The sequence below is a fragment of the Erpetoichthys calabaricus genome, chromosome 3, assembly GCF_900747795.2.
Source record: "Erpetoichthys calabaricus chromosome 3, fErpCal1.3, whole genome shotgun sequence".
In the NCBI taxonomy this organism is placed as follows: domain Eukaryota; kingdom Metazoa; phylum Chordata; class Cladistia; order Polypteriformes; family Polypteridae; genus Erpetoichthys; species Erpetoichthys calabaricus.
Window position 1 is genome coordinate 204,263,946 of NC_041396.2, and position 19,861 is coordinate 204,283,806.

The 19,861-nt window shown below is 38.9% G+C and overlaps 1 protein-coding gene across 1 annotated transcript in view; it reads left to right on the forward strand.

Moving 5' to 3' along the window:
• The window catches only part of akap12b (A kinase (PRKA) anchor protein 12b), a 153,341-nt gene that overhangs the window by 96,253 nt on the left and 37,227 nt on the right, over window positions 1–19,861 (forward strand). The window lies entirely within an intron of this gene.

A 19,861-nucleotide genomic window follows, 5' to 3' on the forward strand; every position in this document is an offset into this window, starting at 1 on the left:
TGCATGAGCTGTGCCATTTTGAGGTTTCTTCTCCCACCATGCAGCTTCTAAACAGCTCTTTAATGATTTGGTTTTACAAGCATTGTTTCATTTATGGAATGTACTTATACACAAAGTAGTAATGTGACAAAATATATAAAAAAAACTACATAAAAATGTGTGCACTAGCCCATTCTGAAACAACAAATTGACGCCAAGACTTGTTTAATTGATAACCAGTTGTGGGACCTTGATAAATTATAAAAACAAGTTGTCCCCAAATACAAATATATTGTTGTACAGAAGTTTCAGTTTATTTGTTTTTTTGCCTTGTCACTGTCTTGGGGGCCTCCATATATCTGTGTTTGCATCCCTGACTAGTCACTCTCTGTGATGTTGGGTGCACTGGTTTGCATGCCACATCTCAAAGACTTGAAGAGTTCAGTTAATCGGTGACCTTAAATTGTCTTGATATACAGTACGAGAGTCTGCCCTGTAATGTGTTGGCCCCCCTGACCACAGTTGGTTCAGGCCTTACTCCCAGTACGTCTGGGATTAGACTATAGCAACCCACCGTGAGCCTGAATTTGATTAAGCAGGTTCAAAACTGCATAGATGAATGTTTTTATTTCGAAGGAGAAAGTGGCACCTGGGCGGCACGGTGGTGCAGTGGGTAGCGCTGCTGCCTCGCAGTTGGGAGATCTGGGGACCTGGGTTCGCTTCCCGGGTCCTCCCTGCGTGGAGTTTGCATGTTCTCCCCGTGTCTGTGTGGGTTTCCTCCGGGCGCTCCGGTTTCCTCCCACAGTCCAAAGACATGCAGGTTAGGTGGATTGGTGATTCTAAATTGGCCCTAGTGTGTGCTTGGTGTGTTTGTGTGTGTCCTGCGGTGGGTTGGCACCCTGCCCAGGATTGGTTCCTGCCTTGTGCCCTGTGTTGGCTGGGATTGGCTCCAGCAGACCCCCGTGACCCTGTGTTCAGATTCAGTGGGTTGGAAAATGGATGGATGGAAGTGGCACCTCTGGCGTCAAAGAAATGATCCAGCAAGGTCCCTGCAGAATGACTCAGGCTATGAAGTTTAGCCAATTTTTTTCACTATTGTTTTATTTTCCTCTTTAATGCTGCCTACCACATAAACTATTGTTACTAATCAAATCTTCCGGGATTGTCTCTGGGGTGGGAGTTGGCGGTTGGCCTTCTCCTGATCTGTTATGAGTTGTGCAGTGGTGATGATGAGACCAAGGTTATCATGTTCATTTCCGGGAACAGAAAAACAATTAAAGGGGTTAATGCTGGAACCTTTCAGTAAACTTGACAATGCGACCTGTGCTGGTTAGTGTTACAGGGATGGAAAGAAAAAGAGAGGCATCTTTCAGGTTACGTGAAGGAAGGAAAGGCCAGCTCCAAAGGGAGTCACTTTTCCTACTTTTCTCCGCATGTAGCTTGACCTCTCAGTGGCCACTAATATTGTCAGGCTTGGATAGAATTACTCCATGTGGAGATAATGGAAAACAGTAAGAAAACAAAAGTTTTAGTTCCATTCGATAAGCAAATGGCCAAAATGAAATAACAAAGGAAAAAAGTGTGACTCTTGACAGCAAACTCCATTGTTTTTTATATTAAACTTTCTCTTCAGTGGTAGTGCTGTGGTTAGAGCCGCATTCTGACAGCTCTAGAACTTTGGAGTCAAATCCCAGGTCTACCACCATCTTTACTACATTTTCTGTTTTTGTTCATGTGGGTTTACCTCACACATTCTAAAGATGTACATGTCAGGGTAATTGGTCTCATGTAAGTGAATGTGAGTGGTGCAGTGATAGCACTGCTGTCCTGCAATAAGGATATCAGGGTTCACATTCTCCCTGTGTTCAGTTTGTATGTTCTCCCTGTGTCTAAATGGGGTTTCTCACAAAATCCAAAGACATGCAGGTTAGATGGACTGGCAATGCTACATGTACCCTAGTGAGTGCTGGTGGTATGTTTACAACAACAACAACAACATTTATTTATATAGCACATTTTCATACAAAAAGTAGCTCAAAGTGCTTTACATAATGAAGAAAAGAAGAATAAAAGACAAATAAGAAATTAAAATAAGACAACCTTAGTTAACATAAAAAGGAGTAAGGTCCGATGGCCAGGGTGGACAGAAAAAACACCCTGTAATGGACTGACACCCTTTTCATACCTTGTATCCTATGCTTGCTGGGATAGGCTCCAGCTACACTGTGACTCTTCTCAGGATACAGTGGGTTTAGAAGATGGATGGATGGATGGATGGAAAGGTGAGTGTGGGTTTGTGCACATGTGGGCCCTATGGTAGATTGGAGCCCTCTCCAGGCTTGACTACCTGTTGACATCAGGAAGTACTAATTCCACACAACCCTGAATTAGATAAGTGGGCTAGAAAGTGGATGGATTAATGGACCTTTCTCATAATATTTTCACGCAAATTGATGAGAACTGCTACATGTATAGATCATATCCAAACTTTGCACTAATGTTAAACTAAAAACATCTTGGCTCGGACCATTCACTTTTAGATGTGTTTAGAAAGGAGGCAGTGAATGTATTTGAGAGTTTTGATACTAACTTGGTGAAAGTTTCTTTCTTTCTAATCCTTATTTTAAGTGCTTAGTTTTGAGAAGGCCTTCCTGGAACCTTTACAGAACTTGAAAAGATTGTGTTAATATACTGAGCATCAATTTTAGTATAAATGTTTTATTGAATTAATGTTTTGATTTGTCTGTGTTAGAAAATATGAAATTTGAAAATGGAGAGGAGATCATTTATAATGTGATACAAATATACTGTAGTTATTTGTATGTTACATTATTTCATTCTTTAAATGGTTATGGAGATATATATTTGACTTTTTGTTGTGTATACATACATTTTTTGAGTGCAGTGTATTTACATATTTATAATTATTTTAATCTCATCTGGAAATATGAGACTCTACATGAACAATTAGTAAAATATATACATACAGCAATAAACTATAAAGCAAGATTAGAGCTGAAAAGTTTGATCTTGACTGAAGTTCTGGTCACAAAGGTGAAAGGTTCAAAGAAGGGGCATATATGGAATTGTGCTTGTTACTGGGCAAATGTCGTACAGTAAGTAATATTTGAGTAAGGTAAAAAAGGGACATCCACCACACTCGGCTGCTGTCTGTTTGTCATAAGGGTTTAACATCTGAGTGATATTTTGTCATCAAAGCATTCAATATTTGGACACTACCTCCAGATCATGCCAACTGAACACAACTAGATGACAAAACCAGAGCCTCAGACAACAAACCTGCAATTGCTCCTTTTGTATCTGAATCTCATGTTTAATGATGCTGATGTGACACCTTCACAATTGTTGGTTTCCAAAAGTTAAATTAGCCTTAAGACTGTGGTTGCTTGCTATTGTTTTTCTCGAATCTTTGAATGTTTTGTCTTCCATTGCCTGTTTTAAGGTGTGTGTGGCTGGTGTGTTTCTGGGCTAGCATTAGACTACAAGATAATGAGTATTTTTAATGGTGTGTGTATCCATGCCAAATACATCAAGTCCATCTAACTCTTGTTAATGGATACGTTGCACCATATCCCGTTTTTTAAGAGTTGTCAGTGTTTCTGCTTCACTGCTGGCAGGCTACTTTATTCTCAGAGTACCTCAGCTTATTTTTCCTCATTTGGCATCTCTACCCTTAATCAAATTTAAGGTCACCCATCCTCCCTTTTAACAGACCTGTGTTCTCAGAGTTTTTAGCAGAGGGAAGCTCTTTATATTCCACCTGAGGACTCAATTCCAGGATAGGATGCACCCACACATAACTTTATTCAACATGTTGGATCACGTCCAAGTGACCTTCAGTCTCACTACACTTCTATCACATTTAAAGGATGTGACTCATAGTACTATTGATCAACCATTAACGCTGCATATTTGGGTTCCAGGGCCTTCTTTCCATCCTAATAGTGTGGCAGATATTAAGCACTTCAATAGACGGATGAAGAAAACCTCCAGACTTTGAATACCCATTTAGTGACCTCTTGCAATTAAAACCTCTAAATGTTCAAGTTAGTTCCACCCACTGGAGTGAGCATTCCATGTCAAAACACTGCTATGAGATCCGAATACTGTAGCTGAGAATTGTGCTGAGACCTGGGGAGACACGCGTCTGCAATTCATTTAGCCATGGCATGAGATAATGCGTGTTCTCATTTGTTGGCCAAAGCAGTACTTCTTCAAGACTTCTCATCTTCTCCGTCCCCAAGAAGAGCAAATTGTGTCAGACAGCCATAGTCACTGCCAAGTTCCAGAGTCAAAATTCATTTAGGTGTGGCTTGTTGGCTAAGTGACACCCCAGGGCTAATTCACTATGTAAACTGGCTTGTCTTTTTAAGTCCTTTTGATTTATTATGTGCTTGTATTTGATTATAAAAATACAGTTTAAAGGATAATGCAGCAAACATGTATATCAACATTGCTTAGTTTTGAAATTCACCCCTCATTTGCCCAGTCTAGATCTATGCTTTAGTTATATATTATTTCAGGTAAAGAAGGCACTGTAATCATGCTTTTCCCAATCTAATATTTATTTTTATTTCATATAGCCTCTTTGATTGTAAAAAGCTCCCTTGGAACAATTTTAGCCGCAGGATTATTCCACCACGATGTGCTAAGAAGTGCCACTGGGGGTCTTTTCTGCCCACTGCTATCAGGCATTTCAGTGCTTCCTCCCAATGTACACGTTAATCAATTTAGAAATATTTGCATAATATACATTGTAGCAGATAAGCGTGTAGTCCACCTCTCGAACCCTCAGGTACCACTCTTCGGACCAGGTGAAAGTATAATAATTCTTTATTTTATAATTATACCGTGCACAAAGCACCCTCCACTCCACACTCATTAAACAATAAACTCTCTCTATATCCAATACTCCTCCTCTCCCAGACACGTCGCCACCCTACCTCCCAGCTCAGCTCAATGTCTGGGCTCACCCAGAGTCCTTTTAAAGCCCCTGACCCGGAAGTGGCTCTAAGCCAAACCCACAAGTCCGTTTTCCTTCCGGGGTCAGGGCAAAGTCCTTTTCTTCATCCCGGGAGCACATCGCTTCTTCCAGTCACGTGACTGGGATGCACTCCCGGGTTATAGGGCACACAAGAGCTTACTAGCCCCCCTACAGCGACTCCTGGCGGCCCCCAAGGTATCCAGCAGGGCTGTGTCAAAACACTACAAAGTCCATGAGGCCCTGCTGGAACTCGGGGCGCAAATATGCTGTCCGGAGGGCTCCTCCTAGCGGCCTGGGGGTGACGACTGGAGTCCATAGCCGGTCGTCTGTCACAACATTTATTTACTTATTTATTAAAGGATTGGTTGATTGGCTGTATTATTTGTCCTGTGAATCTGTACCCTTATTTTCTGCGTCTGAATTTCTCCATGGGATTAGTTTATCTAAACTAATCTAAAAACTAATAGCAGCTATACTTGAGCAGTATAATAAAACGGACCATACCAACAATGTGAATGCACATAATAAGGATGAGTTGCTCATGGCTTACAGTGACCAAATAGCATTATGAAAACCTTAATGTTGCTGTCAATGTGTCTGGTGCAAAGGCTTCCCGAGCAGTGTCTGTATATTTTTACTCATCTTCTCATATTACTGTCATCTATGTATGTGTGCTTCTCCCATTTACTGAGTATTTTTTTTTTCGCTGTTCTTGAATTTTAAGGTAATTTACAATTATACTCTGTGATTAAAATAAAGGCTATGTTCCTAGTTAGGCAACGTTGAGCAAAACATTTAGAAATTGATGCAAAACTAGAGCAAAGACAGAATTATTTGGTCCATAAAGGGGCTGTATATAGGGTCTGTTTTATCAAATAATACTTCCATGGTTGGCAGTACATCATAGAATGGAGTCATACAGATGATATTTGACACATCCAACTGAGGTTTGTGCAACTGTTCTTGCAAGGGTCCATAATGACTTGCAGGTTCTCCTTGGCATCTTAAAGTGTCCAACACATGCTCTACCATAGCCAGGTTTGGAAACACGGTTGGCCAGGGAATGGTGCAGACATCACATAAACATATCCCCCAGTATGTGTTTGAAAAATGGTACAAGGCAGATTTTCCATAAATAATAATAAGTTACAAGTTAAAGGAACATTGACATATTGTTTTACTTTTGAACTGACAAGCAACAGACAAAATCAGCTATGTAGCAATCATTGCCTTAGTCAACCAACTGTCACATACACAAGGATAACATGTGCTAAGATACTTCAGGCTAACATCAAGCCTCATAAAGACTAACAAGTCTGAAACTATTGAACTCCCTCGATGCTTCAGTCAATGTACTGAGCACACTAATGAAGTGTTCTTGGTATCCTGCAGCAATAAAAAAAAGCTTATTGGGGGCACCATGATCTGTCTCAGTCCAGTTATTGCTTTCAAATAGCTGTCACAGAGCAAATCATCAGCTTTTACCTTGGCTTCCCTAAGTTCACCATATGAATTCTTGGACACCACTCCACTTGTAGTTTAGGACTTGCAGGTGTATCCACAGACAAAAGAGTTCACCCACTCAATTACAACATATGACGCACAGTCCTCCAGTGCAAATCCATGTCTTCCTTTTATTTCACAATTGGAGCCACCAACACTAAATGGTGCAGTTAAAACAAAAAGACCATTACAATACCAGTAAGAAAATCTAGTTTGGATATATAGAAGACTCCCCAAAGCAACATACTTTCCTGTGAGTGAGGGCAGGGTGACCCAATATCAGCTGCACGTATTTGTCCCCAGGTCCATCTGTAGCATGTTACAAATGCCAATTGACACATGTAGTCCTTCCAACACCTCTCACAGCACCTGGATTGTCTGCTGTTGCAAGTTTTACCAAAAAAAAGGAAAATCAATAAAAAATGTAGAAATATATTACAGATCAAAAAGTGTAAAAACTGCATTGGTAAACCCAATAAAACCTGCTTCACAAGTGTTTTTTTTTTCTAAAAACAGTTTCTCAAACTTCCCTGCTTCTTAAAGCAATTCTCACTTATCTTATTTCCTTCCTTCACAAGAGGTTTAAAACACAGATATCAACTGACCCAAAGCTCACTTGTATTGTTAACAGCTGAGAAGACAAGGTAACACAAAGCAGGTGCTGCAAGCTTGACACGTCCATTAAAGCCCTCACAGACTGCACTGCTCCAATATCTTTAAAAAACACTGTGGACTAAAATGACTTGCATAAATAAGAATTATTTACATAGCATACTTACATGCATAAGTACAGCCCAAAGTGCTATAGATAGATAGATAGATAGATAGATAGATAGATAGATAGATAGATAGATAGATAGATAGATAGATAGATAGATAGATAGATAGATAGATACTTTATTAATCCTAAGGGGAAATTCACATACTCCAGCAGCACCTTACTGATACAAAAAACAATATTAAATTAAAGATTGATAGTAATGCATGAGTAGTTAAAGAAAAACATGTAAGTAATAAAAAGGTAAAAAGGAAGAATTTCTATTCCCTTAGTGTATAATGATTAAAATGTTAAAAAAGCCAAGATCTGATTTAATAACACAGGCAATGGTCAGATGGACATGAAGATGAGGAAGACAAAAATTCCAGCTTGCAAGGATGCTGAAGAAAATAAACCTCTAGGAGTTCCAAAATCAACATACAACCCAGCCCTTGCTAGGTATTGTTTATTGTTTAGTACTTAAATGTGAAAAAGTTATTCAGTATTATTTATGTATTATAAAAAATCTCAAAGATACAATAATGCAGGTATCCTTATAGTGTGAATGCCCTTCAACCTTTCCAGCATCAAAAACGCTCTGCAGAGTGACACTACAAGATCCTGGAAGAGAAAAGAAAGACAAAATAATATATTAGTACCTGGAAAAAATATAAACATTTAGAATAGTCTAAGCTTGAAATCAAAGTATGACAAAAGCGTAACAATGTTGAACCCAAGATATGGGTCAGTAATGGAAGTCATCAGTCTGGAGGATATGCAATCTAGATTATTTCATATGTGTTTTTTTCCTCTTCTTTCACAAATGGCACAGAGTTAGTAAATTAGATAAGTGGGGTTTGAGAAAGTCACGCAGAACACTTGCATAATGTGTCCAATTTTTCAGGAGGCTGCTGGTAAAAAATATATATACTGTATATATTTGTGTGCAACTATGCCACACTTTATAACTGCTCTGTTTAAACACATTTGGACATAGCCAGTATACCTTTAACTATGTTGAATAAATGTAAGATAGAAAATCAAATTATGTAGACTTCAAATTATGTTTCTGACAACATATACCCGTAAGTCATTCAAGTCAGGAATGAGCAATCTCCCTCCTGAATGTATAGCCTATCATTTTAGCTATCCACAAGTTAAGTGGATCCACCATTCAGTCAGTCAGTCATTTTCCAACCCGCTGTATCCTAACACAGGGACACGAGGGTCTGCTGGAGCCAATACCAGCCATCTTCAAATTATTCCATTACAAAAAAAGCCATAGGATATTGCAATAGCAATGGGCTCAAGTCAGGAATTAACACAGTGCATCAAAGAACTCAAATCAAGTCAATGCACACCCACGTTCGCACATACCAGGCCTATTTAGAGCCTCCAGTTAGCATCACATGCATGCCTGTATGATCAATTATACTTCTAGTCCACATATGTAAAGAAACGGCTGTGGAAATCTGTACTGTGTTAATAGAAGAGCAAATCTGAACTGTTTCTGAGATTCAGAGACAGACTCTTGAGCTTCCTAAAAGAGAGAGAATTTCTAATGAGTGTAAATTATAAGCCATTAATTCATTTATTTGTATTGTGTTTGTATTTATCCAACAAGTACATAACAACATAAGAAATCTGACAAATGACAGGAGAACATATAGTCCCTCAAGTTTGTTTGTTTACCTAACAACTAAGCAGTCCCTGTATCATCCAGATGTTTCGTAAAAATTTGTCAAGGTTTTTACTTCAACTACATTTCTTGGTGGTTTCTTCCAGATTCCTACGACTCTTTGCATAAAGACATGCTTCCTGGCTTAAGTCCTAACTGCCCTTCCCTTTAATTTCGACTGGTGCCCACGAGTACATGATTCATCATCAAATTCAAAGACATCTGCTGGATCTACTTAATCAAGGCCTTTGAGAATTTTGAAGATGTGGATTAGGTCGCCACACAGTCTCCTCTGCTTGAGATTAAGCAGGTTAAATTCTCTGAGTCTGTCACAGTATGACATGTCCTTCAGTTCTAGATTATAAGGTATAATGATTTATATGTAACATCAAAATCAAATGATAAAGTAACTAAAAACTGTCAAGGAATGCTGAAAACAAACCAAATAGTCACTACAAGACCAAATATTACACTTCTATACAGTATTTTTTCCAGGCCAGAATAGGTAAGAAGTCCAGGTAAATAAGGATTTAGGATTTACAGCAGCTGTCAAATGGTTAACAGTGAAAAGGTCATTTAGCACATCCACTCCAATGGAGGGAAAGCACTTTACTTAATATGACAATGGTCCAATACCTGAATCCAATAAGAAGTTGTTGAGCACTTTCAAACTTGTGGTCATGTGGGAACATAAAAAGAAAAATACCAAATTTTTTACTCGAGATGCACAAAACCAGACCAGAACCTGTTTTATTATTGAAAATATTTGATAGATGTTATAATTGATTGTACACTGATAGCACTGCTTCTGTGAATAACGTCAGTGCTAGCCACACGAGTTACAGTACTTCATCTGCAATTCAGTTGTTCTGTCCTAAAAGTGCAACGAAAAGATAGGAGACATGATGAAGAAAAAGCAGCCAAGGGCCAGGAAGTAAAAGCAAACATCTTTAAGTGTGCCCAAAAAATGAGAAGTTGTAGTAAAAAAATACTTAAAAGAATTACTGTTGATACTCTAGTACACATAACAATAATGAACCTGTAAACTGATGAAGACCTGTTGATCTGTAAATACACCCCGAAATGAATTTTGTTTTTATACATAAACTTGGATGGAAAGAGATGTGTTTCACTGAATTACATAGTTGCCAATTACATTTTCTTTAGATAGATAGATAGATAGATAGATAGATAGATAGATAGATAGATAGATAGATAGATAGATAGATAGATAGATAGATAGATAGATAGATAGATAGATAGATAGATAGATAGATACTTTATTAATCCCAAGGGGAAATTCACATACTCCAGCAGCAGCATACTGATACAAAAAACAACATTAAATTAAAGAGTAATAAAAATGTAGGCAAAAACAGACAATAACTTTGAATAATGTTTACCCCCCCCGGGTAGAATTGAAGAGTCACATAATTTGGGGGAGGAACGATCTCCTCAGTCTGTCAGTGGAGCAGGACAGTGACAGCAGTCTGTCGCTGAAGCTGCTCCTCTGTCTGGAGATGATACTGTTCAGTGGATGCAGTGGATTCTCCATAATTGATAGGAGCCTGCTGAGCGCCCGTCGCTCTGCCATAGATGTCAAGCTGTCCAGCTCCATGCCTACAATAGAGCCTGCCTTCCTCACCAGTTTGTCCAGGCGTGAGGCGTCCTTCTTCTTTATGCTGCCTCCCCAGCACACCACTGCGTAGAAGAGGGCACTCGCCACAACCGTCTGATAGAACATCTGCAGCATCTTATTGCAGATGTTGAAGGACGGCAGTCTTCTAAGGAAGTATAGCCGTATATACATGTATATATACATATGTTATGCACTTCTAACAATGTAGCACTAACAGTAATATAGTCATCTCAAAACATTTAACCCAGCAGTGAGAAAAATAAAATTATTATCTACATGGGAGTGTCAGGATGAATATGTCGTTATTTAAGAACTGCTTAATTTATTTCCATTTATCACTAAAACAGCTGTGTACAGTAAAGTAAGTGTGTGTGTCTGAAAATATGTCTGCTTCAGGGCAAGTAAATAGGGGGTTGGCTGTTGAAAAGAAGTGACATTCTCCTAACTTGTTCTTTGTGTGTGAACAGTCTATTTCCTTTGACTTAATTTTTCTTTGCTCATTTCCCTGGCTATTAATCTTTAATGCATGATGACCGGTATTTCACACATGATGTCATCCATTGACCTCTTCACCATAATTTCCAGGAATAGTCCACGCTAGGATAGCATTAGTTACAAACTGCATAGGATCAGTGACTTTCAGAATGCCTCTGCATTTATAGAAATCAATGTGAAAAGACAGACTAGAGATGAAATTTTCAAGATTATGTCAACAGGAGCTAGGGGTGTACAGATGGTTTCTGTTATGCTGTTAGAACAAGTGTAGACAGACATTTAAAACTTGTGTTACCTTGTCTGTCAGTGTACTTCATTTCTGGTGTTGTTCTCAATGATTTATGTACAAGTTGGTATACATTAAATTACAAGTGTAGCACAGTGAACTGTAAAAACAAACCTTACAATAATGGGTATCAGTAAAGGAAATCTACTGGGCACAACAGAGGACTGTAATGTCATGTTTAAAGTTCGCCATTCTAACACTTAAACTATGGTACAGTTCTGGTCCTACTTTATGGATCAGCTAAATCTTTTTTTTTCTTTCGTATTCTTTTCTATGGCTTCACTCTGCTGCTTACATTGACTGAAAAAATTCTAGTATCTAGTTTACACAGAATTTTCCTTTTTTTCATTTCATCCATCCATCCATTCTGCTATATCCTAACTACAGGGTCACGGGGGTCTGCTGGAGCCAATCCCAGCCAACACAGGGCGCAAAGCAGGAAACAAACCCTCAGCAAAGCTCTAGCCCACCGCAGGGCACACACACCAAGCACACACCGGGGACAATTTTAGAATCGCCAATCCACCTAACCTGCTTGTGTTTGGACTGTGGGAGGAAACTCGAAGCACCCGGAGGAAACCCATGCAGACACGAGGAGAACATGCAAACTCCACGCAGGGAGGACCCCGGAAGCGAACCTGGGTCTCCTAACTGCAAGGCAGCAGCGCTACCACTGTGCCACTGTGCCGCCTTTTCATTTCATGAAATGATTAATTTTTATAGTGTTATATACACAAGTTATACAAGTTGTGTATTAGAACAGCTTTTGAGCCCTGCAAATAAAATTCTTATTTAACTACTATTTCCAAAACATTGAGTCAACACTTAAACTCCCACTATGTTACTTTTCACCACCTTGTTACTGAAATATTTTACTATGTTTTATTATATGAAAAAGTTTTTTAATACTTTTAATGTATAATCTTCTTTTGAACAGCTTTGAAAAACCGCTTTAAAAGGAAACTGTTCATATCAGCTTTATGTATATGTTTTAAATAATGTTACATACTGCATTATCCATCCTGCTATATCCTAACTACAGGGTCACGGGGGTGTATTGGAGCTAATCCCAGCCATCACAGGGTACAAGGCAGGAAACAAACCCCGGGCAGGGCGCCAGCCCACCGCAGGGCACAGGCACCAAACACACACTAGGGACAATTTGGAATCGCCAATGCACCTAACTTGCATGTCTTCAGACTGTGGGAGGAAACCAGAGTACCCCCACGCAGACAACATGCAAATTCCATGCAGGGAGGACCCGGGAAGCGAACCCGGGTCTCCTAACTGCGAGGCAGCAGCGCTACCACTGCGCCACCCATACATACTGCATTATGCTTTTTACTAAATAAAAATATTTAAACATATAGATAAGTTTTAAACTTGCTTTGCAACCAAAACACATAACATTCTCAAATCCAGTTAATTCCATTCAGGGTCAAAGGGTGCAGAAGTCTATCTGTGAAGAACTGGGTACTAGTCAGCAAACAGCCATGGATGGGGCACAAGTCCATAGCTAAGCTCACTCAGACCCAAGAAGAATGTACAACTCAGATGACACCTGGGCATGGGACTTGAACCCAGGATACTCACACCTATTGGTTACAAGTGCAACAAAATTCTATTCATGCTAACTCTCAGTAACCAGAAACAAAAAAAAAAGAAAGAAAAAAATAAGACAGTCTTAAACATGTTACAATGTAGTAAAGTAGTTAAGGCACTAGATATTAAACCTTAAAGTTACCAGTTTAATCTGTACCATCAGGTATGTGACCTTAAGCATGTCACATAACATTGACTTTCAAATTCAGGCTCACAGGCATAGTAACTTTTTTAATGTACAGTTTTGCAGCAGTTTCAAGAAATACAATGTGCCACTTTGTTAAATGTATACATATACAGTATATAAACTGTATATATAAACACGTGTGTGTGTATTTGATAAAATGTATGGGGGGAGTCAAAAGTGCCTGCAAAGGGTTCATATCTTTTTTCAGTTCAGTTATGCGCACACAATGGAAAACAATGAGGTTCTACAGCTATGTACACTATTGTACTGGCAATCTGGCTTAATATTCTGTTTTGGTGGCAATGCTACAAAAATGAGGTACATCTTGGCCAAAACCTTCTTCTGATTATCACACACACACATATATAAGAATGAACTAGCATCCCATCCATCCATTTTCCAACCCGCTGAATCCGAACACAGGGTCACGGTGGTCTGCTGGAGCCAATCCCAGCCAACACAGGGCACAAGGCAGGAACCAATCCCGGGCAGGGTGCCAACCCACCGCAGGACACACACAAACACACCCACACACCAAGCACACACTAGGGCCAATTTAGAATCGCCAATCCACCTAACCTGCATGTCTTTGGACTGTGGGAGGAAACCGGAGCGCCCGGAGGAAACCCACACAGACACGGGGAGAACATGCAAACTCCACGCAGGGAGGACCCGGGAAGCGAACCCAGGTCTCCCAACTGCGAGGCAGGAGCACTACCCACTGCGCTACTGTGCCGCCCCTAGCATCCCATCATTCAAATAAGCAGCTTCAGCAGCAGCTACAGGGGAACACATAGATGTGTCAGGTCTGCCACAATTGTACAATGTCCAGTTAGTGTGGTTATGCAAGCTATCCTTCTAAGAGCAATGAGCTACCTAAAAGAGAGATGTAAAGAGCAGGGTTCCATTGGGTCAGTGCTAGCAGTCTGTATTACAGTAATACAAATTTATGCATACAGAAATAACTATTTAAACTTACGCATTGGTCAGGCATGTAAGAATTGCACTGTACTCTGTACACGTGATACTACTGCTACATATAAATAACCCCTGCATACTGTAACAGAAATATTACTGGAATCTGTTGTACTGAATGGTTTCTTGACATCACCCTTTTGCCATGCATTGAAGAAGAGTTAGTAAGTTAAGTTTCTTAGACTTAGCTGAACATGATGGAAACCCATTACAACACATACGTGCATTTTTAAATAAATCCACACATTCACTCTGATGCCCCTTTATTAGGCACATCTTCTATTTAACTTAAGTAGTCTGCTGAATCTCTGTCATTTATATATTTATTAAATTGGTTAAAGTATTTTGTCAAGAATTACACAAAGGTGTCAAATCAGATCATTCAAAATGTTTTCTTGTGGAACCCATGCCTTGAAGAATTCAAACTCTTCTGGAGGTTAAAATGGCATCCAATGTGGTACTGGATACTGGGATATATATATATATATCTTGCATTCGTAGTCTAAGTCCCGACCTAATTGTATGGGTGGTTGCCTACCAGGTAACGCATGTGGTTGGTCTGCCATTCAGCAAACATCTGCCACGGGGCCCTCTTCAGTTGCGAGAAGCAGATCATGGAATGTTGCATAGTTTTACTGTCAAATAATGCAAAGAGTACGTGACACGTGTTTCGCCCTTGAGGTTCAATCCCCCGTGGTGGCTGTTGGCCACCATTAACAATTCTGTATGTCACATTCTCTACATGTCACAAGCTTGACTCTTGTAATTCTCCAAGGAGCACTAGAAGAGGTCTTTTTCACCAGTTGTACTCAGATCATACTACACATCCTCCGACTAAACTATGTTTTATGCCATATGAATACGTACGTTTTACTAGCTAATGGAATTATTTTACTGTCTAAGCTTACATGTACATACTATATATAGTAGCTTTGATGTATATCTGACTGCTATTATCATACTCAAAGGCTTTAATTTATTCTTGGTGCCAATAACATTTCTGCCTAGTACTTACAGTAAATGAATAAAGTGGAGTAAGTTTCCTACAATACAGCACAGATCTCCAACTCAGATATTAAAAAGGTCAAATGATTGTGATTTTGCACATAGTTAGGAATCATTTTTCTATTTTATTAGCATGTGAAGAAAGATCATATAGCATTAGATATCAGGCCTCAAAAGGTCTCAGTATTCAAATTCGACTCATTGTTTCTCCATTGATGAAAGGCAATGCTAATGGATGGCTGGCTGCCTTTCATTTTCTTTTCCCAGCTGGCAGCCAAACAGCTTTCTGCAAATAATGTATGTGCAAATTTGTTTAGCAGCTCTTTAGCCCCATGCCATTCTATTCTTTTTGAAGGCCATGATTCCCCTTATAAAAACAGAGAAAGTAGGTGTCAGACCTTAAGGTGTGGCTCATACTTAATTGGCGAGTTCCTGATCTCAGTTCATACAAGGATGAGGGTCTATAGACATTTCGGAATGTCTTTCTTACCTGCTCAGCTCTTTGGAAGCACTGATATAATAGTAGATAATTTGCTCTAACCCCTTCTGCACACATTAAAACACAGTTTAAGTTGTGCTTCTCGGTCGGTCGAATCCCCCCCTCCGAACCCCGTCTTCTTGCCCCCTCCTGTCTCCTCACGCCCAACGATGGGAAGCTGAGGAGCCACGCAAGAAGAAGGGACGGGCACTGCTGAAGTCGGAGGCGCTATGCAGGGGGAATGTGTCCGGAAACAATTCTAGCAGTGAATGGCTATCAAGAACGGCAGAGAGTAAATGATCAGGAGGGGAGCATCAGTTCAACTTGAACTTTAGCCGTCGCCCTAATCTTTTTAAAAAGACGGGAAGTGGCGATAATTGCAATTAAATTATTAGAAAAAAAAACGAGACGTCGAATTCCACAAATGAGTATTGCCATAACGAAGTGCTAAATTAGCGAGCATGTGTCGGAAAAAACGGGGGCGCTTCGCATCCCGCCCGCCCAGCACCACCGCCGAAAACTTGAATTGTGTCACTCGTTCATTCATTTTTATGCAAATTCCGTCTGGCGACACAAAAGCTTTCTTGAGTGAGCGGCTCTCGGCGGGGGTGGATACGTGCGAATTACACACAAAAAGTGGATTGAGTAGAGCGGCGAAAACTAACACGTAGACGCACCGGCGAAAATTGACAGTTTGAAACTGAAAAAGTGGGCGTGCTCTGAATTCCTCATCGAGAGTTTCACTTGAGTAGATAAAATATATATATATTTTTTCTCTTGCTGGGAGAAGATCCGTTCAAAATTGGATGGATGCAAATTGAATAATGCGAATAGTGACACAATAATCTTCGCAAACAATTCCATTTGGTAAAGCCTTTCATTTTTCCGTGGTGGCCTTACAGTGGGTACCTGAGACTTTCGACTTTTAACTACCGGACATGTGTTAGTCCCCTGGTATAGCAAATAGGTAAATTAGGTATTTTAAACCCGTTCATTCATTACATTGGGATATACTTTAATGGTGTCAGAGCAGTGACACACTGTCAGTATATTTTAACCGCCTTCATTCATTTTAAATACAATATCATGTATGATACTTTGCCAATGAACTGTTCAACGGATGAGTGCCAGGAAACTGTGCTGGGGCTTCTCTGTACCTGCAGCAATATGGTTTTATAATGGCTCACTGAGACCACTCTCTTATCTTTAACAGGTTAGAAGGTTTCTCTTTGTGGTGGTATCTATCTATCTATCTATCTATCTATCTATCTATCTATCTATCTATCTATCTATCTATCTATCTATCTATCTATCTATCTATCTATCTATCTACAATAAGTGGAGTGTGTTTTGCTCAATGGTTTCTTTTGAGAGTAACCTTTTCTATACTGTTTGGAAATAAAAGACATGATATTTGATTAAATGCATTGGCCAGTTCAATTTATACATCTGATTCACTGTGTTATCCTGAGCAAGTTATCTAACCTACCTCTGCTACACTTGGAAAAAAAATATGGTAAGTTGTTTTAGATGAACTTCTTCTCTCGGTTGCTCCCGTTAGGGGTTGCCACAGCGGACCATCTTCTTCTATATCTTTCTGTCCTCTGTATCTTGTTTATGTTACACCCATCACCTGCATGTCCTCTTTCACCACATCCATAAACCTTCGCATAGGCCTTCCTCTTTTCCTCTTCCCTGGCAGCTCTATCCTTAGCATCCTTCTCCCAATATACCCAGCATCTCTCCTCTGCACATGTCCAAACCAACGCAATCTCGCCTCTCTGACTTTGTCTCCCAACCGTCCAACTTGAGCTGACCCTCTAATGTACTCATTTCTAATCCTATCCATCCTCGTCACACCCAGTGCAAATCTTAACATTTTTAACTCTGCCACCTCCAGCTCTGTCTCCTCCAACATATATTAAAATAACTGAATGATAAATAGTAATTGCTGCATGAAGCAAAATACTTTTTCATATATTAGCAAAATAAGGGATTTAAGCATAATGTTTATTTTCTGTGTGAAAAGTGCTTGGAATGCAGAATTTCTCAAGAGAAAGTTGTTATAAAATTAAGATTGATCAATATGTAAAGAGTTGCCATTGTAAAATGCACATTATAATACATCACATTTATAAAAGAATAACTAATTAATACTTGCATAGAAGAGAGTATAACAGAAACACTATATAAAGGCCTCATGATAAATGATATATTATGAAAATATTTTTTAAGGAGTAATCCAATCAGTTTTTTACATAATGCTTTTAACACTACAGGGTATTCTACAAAGTGAATACAAGTACATAAAGACACAGAAAAGCAATCTTAATTTTATTTGCTGCCTTTCCATAGTAAACAATATTCCAAGGCATTTCATAGATCTACAGTAGATATATACTACAACTGTTTACATATATTTTTTTACATTTGGAAGATGAGGATTGGACCAGCAGCCATGTGGTTTGAACACCAAGTCATTGGCTTCTACACCCTACTGGCTCTGTATGCTGAACTGGATTAGCCGGTTGGAAAATTAATCAGAATGCTTGGAGAAAACAATTGTGGGCATAAGATAAAATTGCAAGCTCCACACAACACACAGTCACTTACTACAGTAAAGCATTTAAATTATGCTAAAACTTACAAAAAAAAAACTTAATGATAGTTAAATTAGTAAACTGATAGACATATACAATACAGTACCAATTTAGAATTTAAAGTTGTTGGGTGTTGTACGTGAAGAGATTGCAAATAGAAAGAAAGAACTGCTGGGTTAACAATCCTGGTTTAAACACTGAGGGAGATGGAGCTTCCCAAGTACATTTGGGAATACAATTCCATAGAGAAAACATCTGCATCAGATTATCTCACTTCTCCAACTTAGGTACTGTATATTGCGTAAAATGTAATACATAGAAATTGCTATGTTAAATAATGACTTATTCAAATGACATGTATATAAAATAATGAGTATTTCAAATAACAATATTATTGGCTTTATCGTTTTTCTGTGAAAGGTACAGGTGTTAAATGCAAAACATATTTTTGTAGTAGAAATTAGCAAATGCTGTCTTGCCTGAAGAAGGGGCCTGAGTTGCCTCGAAAGCTTACATATTGTAATATTTTTAGTTAGTCAATAAAAGGTGTCATTTTGCTTCACTTCTCTCTACATTCATAATGGCTAACACGGTACAACACCCTAGTACTACAGTAAAAACTGAAAAATCTTATCTTCTGTGAAAGGTTTACCGATTGGATTAATTCAAAATTTCAAGTGTTATGTGATCTAGATATTTATTGCAAAATTTCTTTGTTTTATGTATATTGGAATTTTTATTGGCACATGTTCTTTCAGTAAGAACTAAAACAGAAGTTGCAGCCATAAAATGTATGATGCATCATTCAACTGTGAGAACAGAAGGCTTATAGAACATGCAATAGAATGGAAAATATGCAGTACACAGTACAGAAATACAGTATTCAATAGTTACAATGATGATATCTGGCAAGCCGTCAAACATGGTGCCTTTAGCTGTTGAGGATGTGTGTTTCTCTTTGACAAGGCATGTTTCTGACTTTGATGCTGTGGTACATCGTTTTGACCATGGTGGTGAGAACATTTTGTGTCTGCAGTGGTAGGAATCGTGGATAATGGAATATATGCTCTGTTAAGACAGAAACTGGTGTATTGTGTAGTGTTGCTAAATGAATGAGAAATGTCCACAATGTGATTCCCAAAAGAAAACTTTCAGTGCACTGTTAATGTTCTTTTAACATTCATGTGAGTTTCTTTAGAAAACTTCAGTTTTACAGTTCAAAGATACCCTCTTAGATTACCTGTCCTGTGCACATTTATACTTGTGCCTTATGAAGAACTAAGATTACATCCAGGACAGGTTTTGGGCTTCTGCAATTTTTGGTGAGAAATTCTCCAGCTTGCAATGATACTCAGATACATTATTTTATTTACAGTAAAAGCTGATATAAAATTAAAGCTGAGGGATAAATAATAACACTACACGCAAAACATATGGATAAAATGTAGTTTGATATGAAAGCCGCCAAAAATGTTAAAAGTTTAGTTCATTGACACAGTATGTGTTCAGTAGTTGACAAATTATTTGTAAACACAGAAACTCATTTTATTCTTGGAATATCATCAGTAAAAAAGAGAAAAGGGGTAATATAACTGTCAAAATGCTTAGAGGAAGTCAACTTAGAAGGCCAGCTAAAACTCCCCAACAGTGTACAACACCGCCTGGCAGAGAG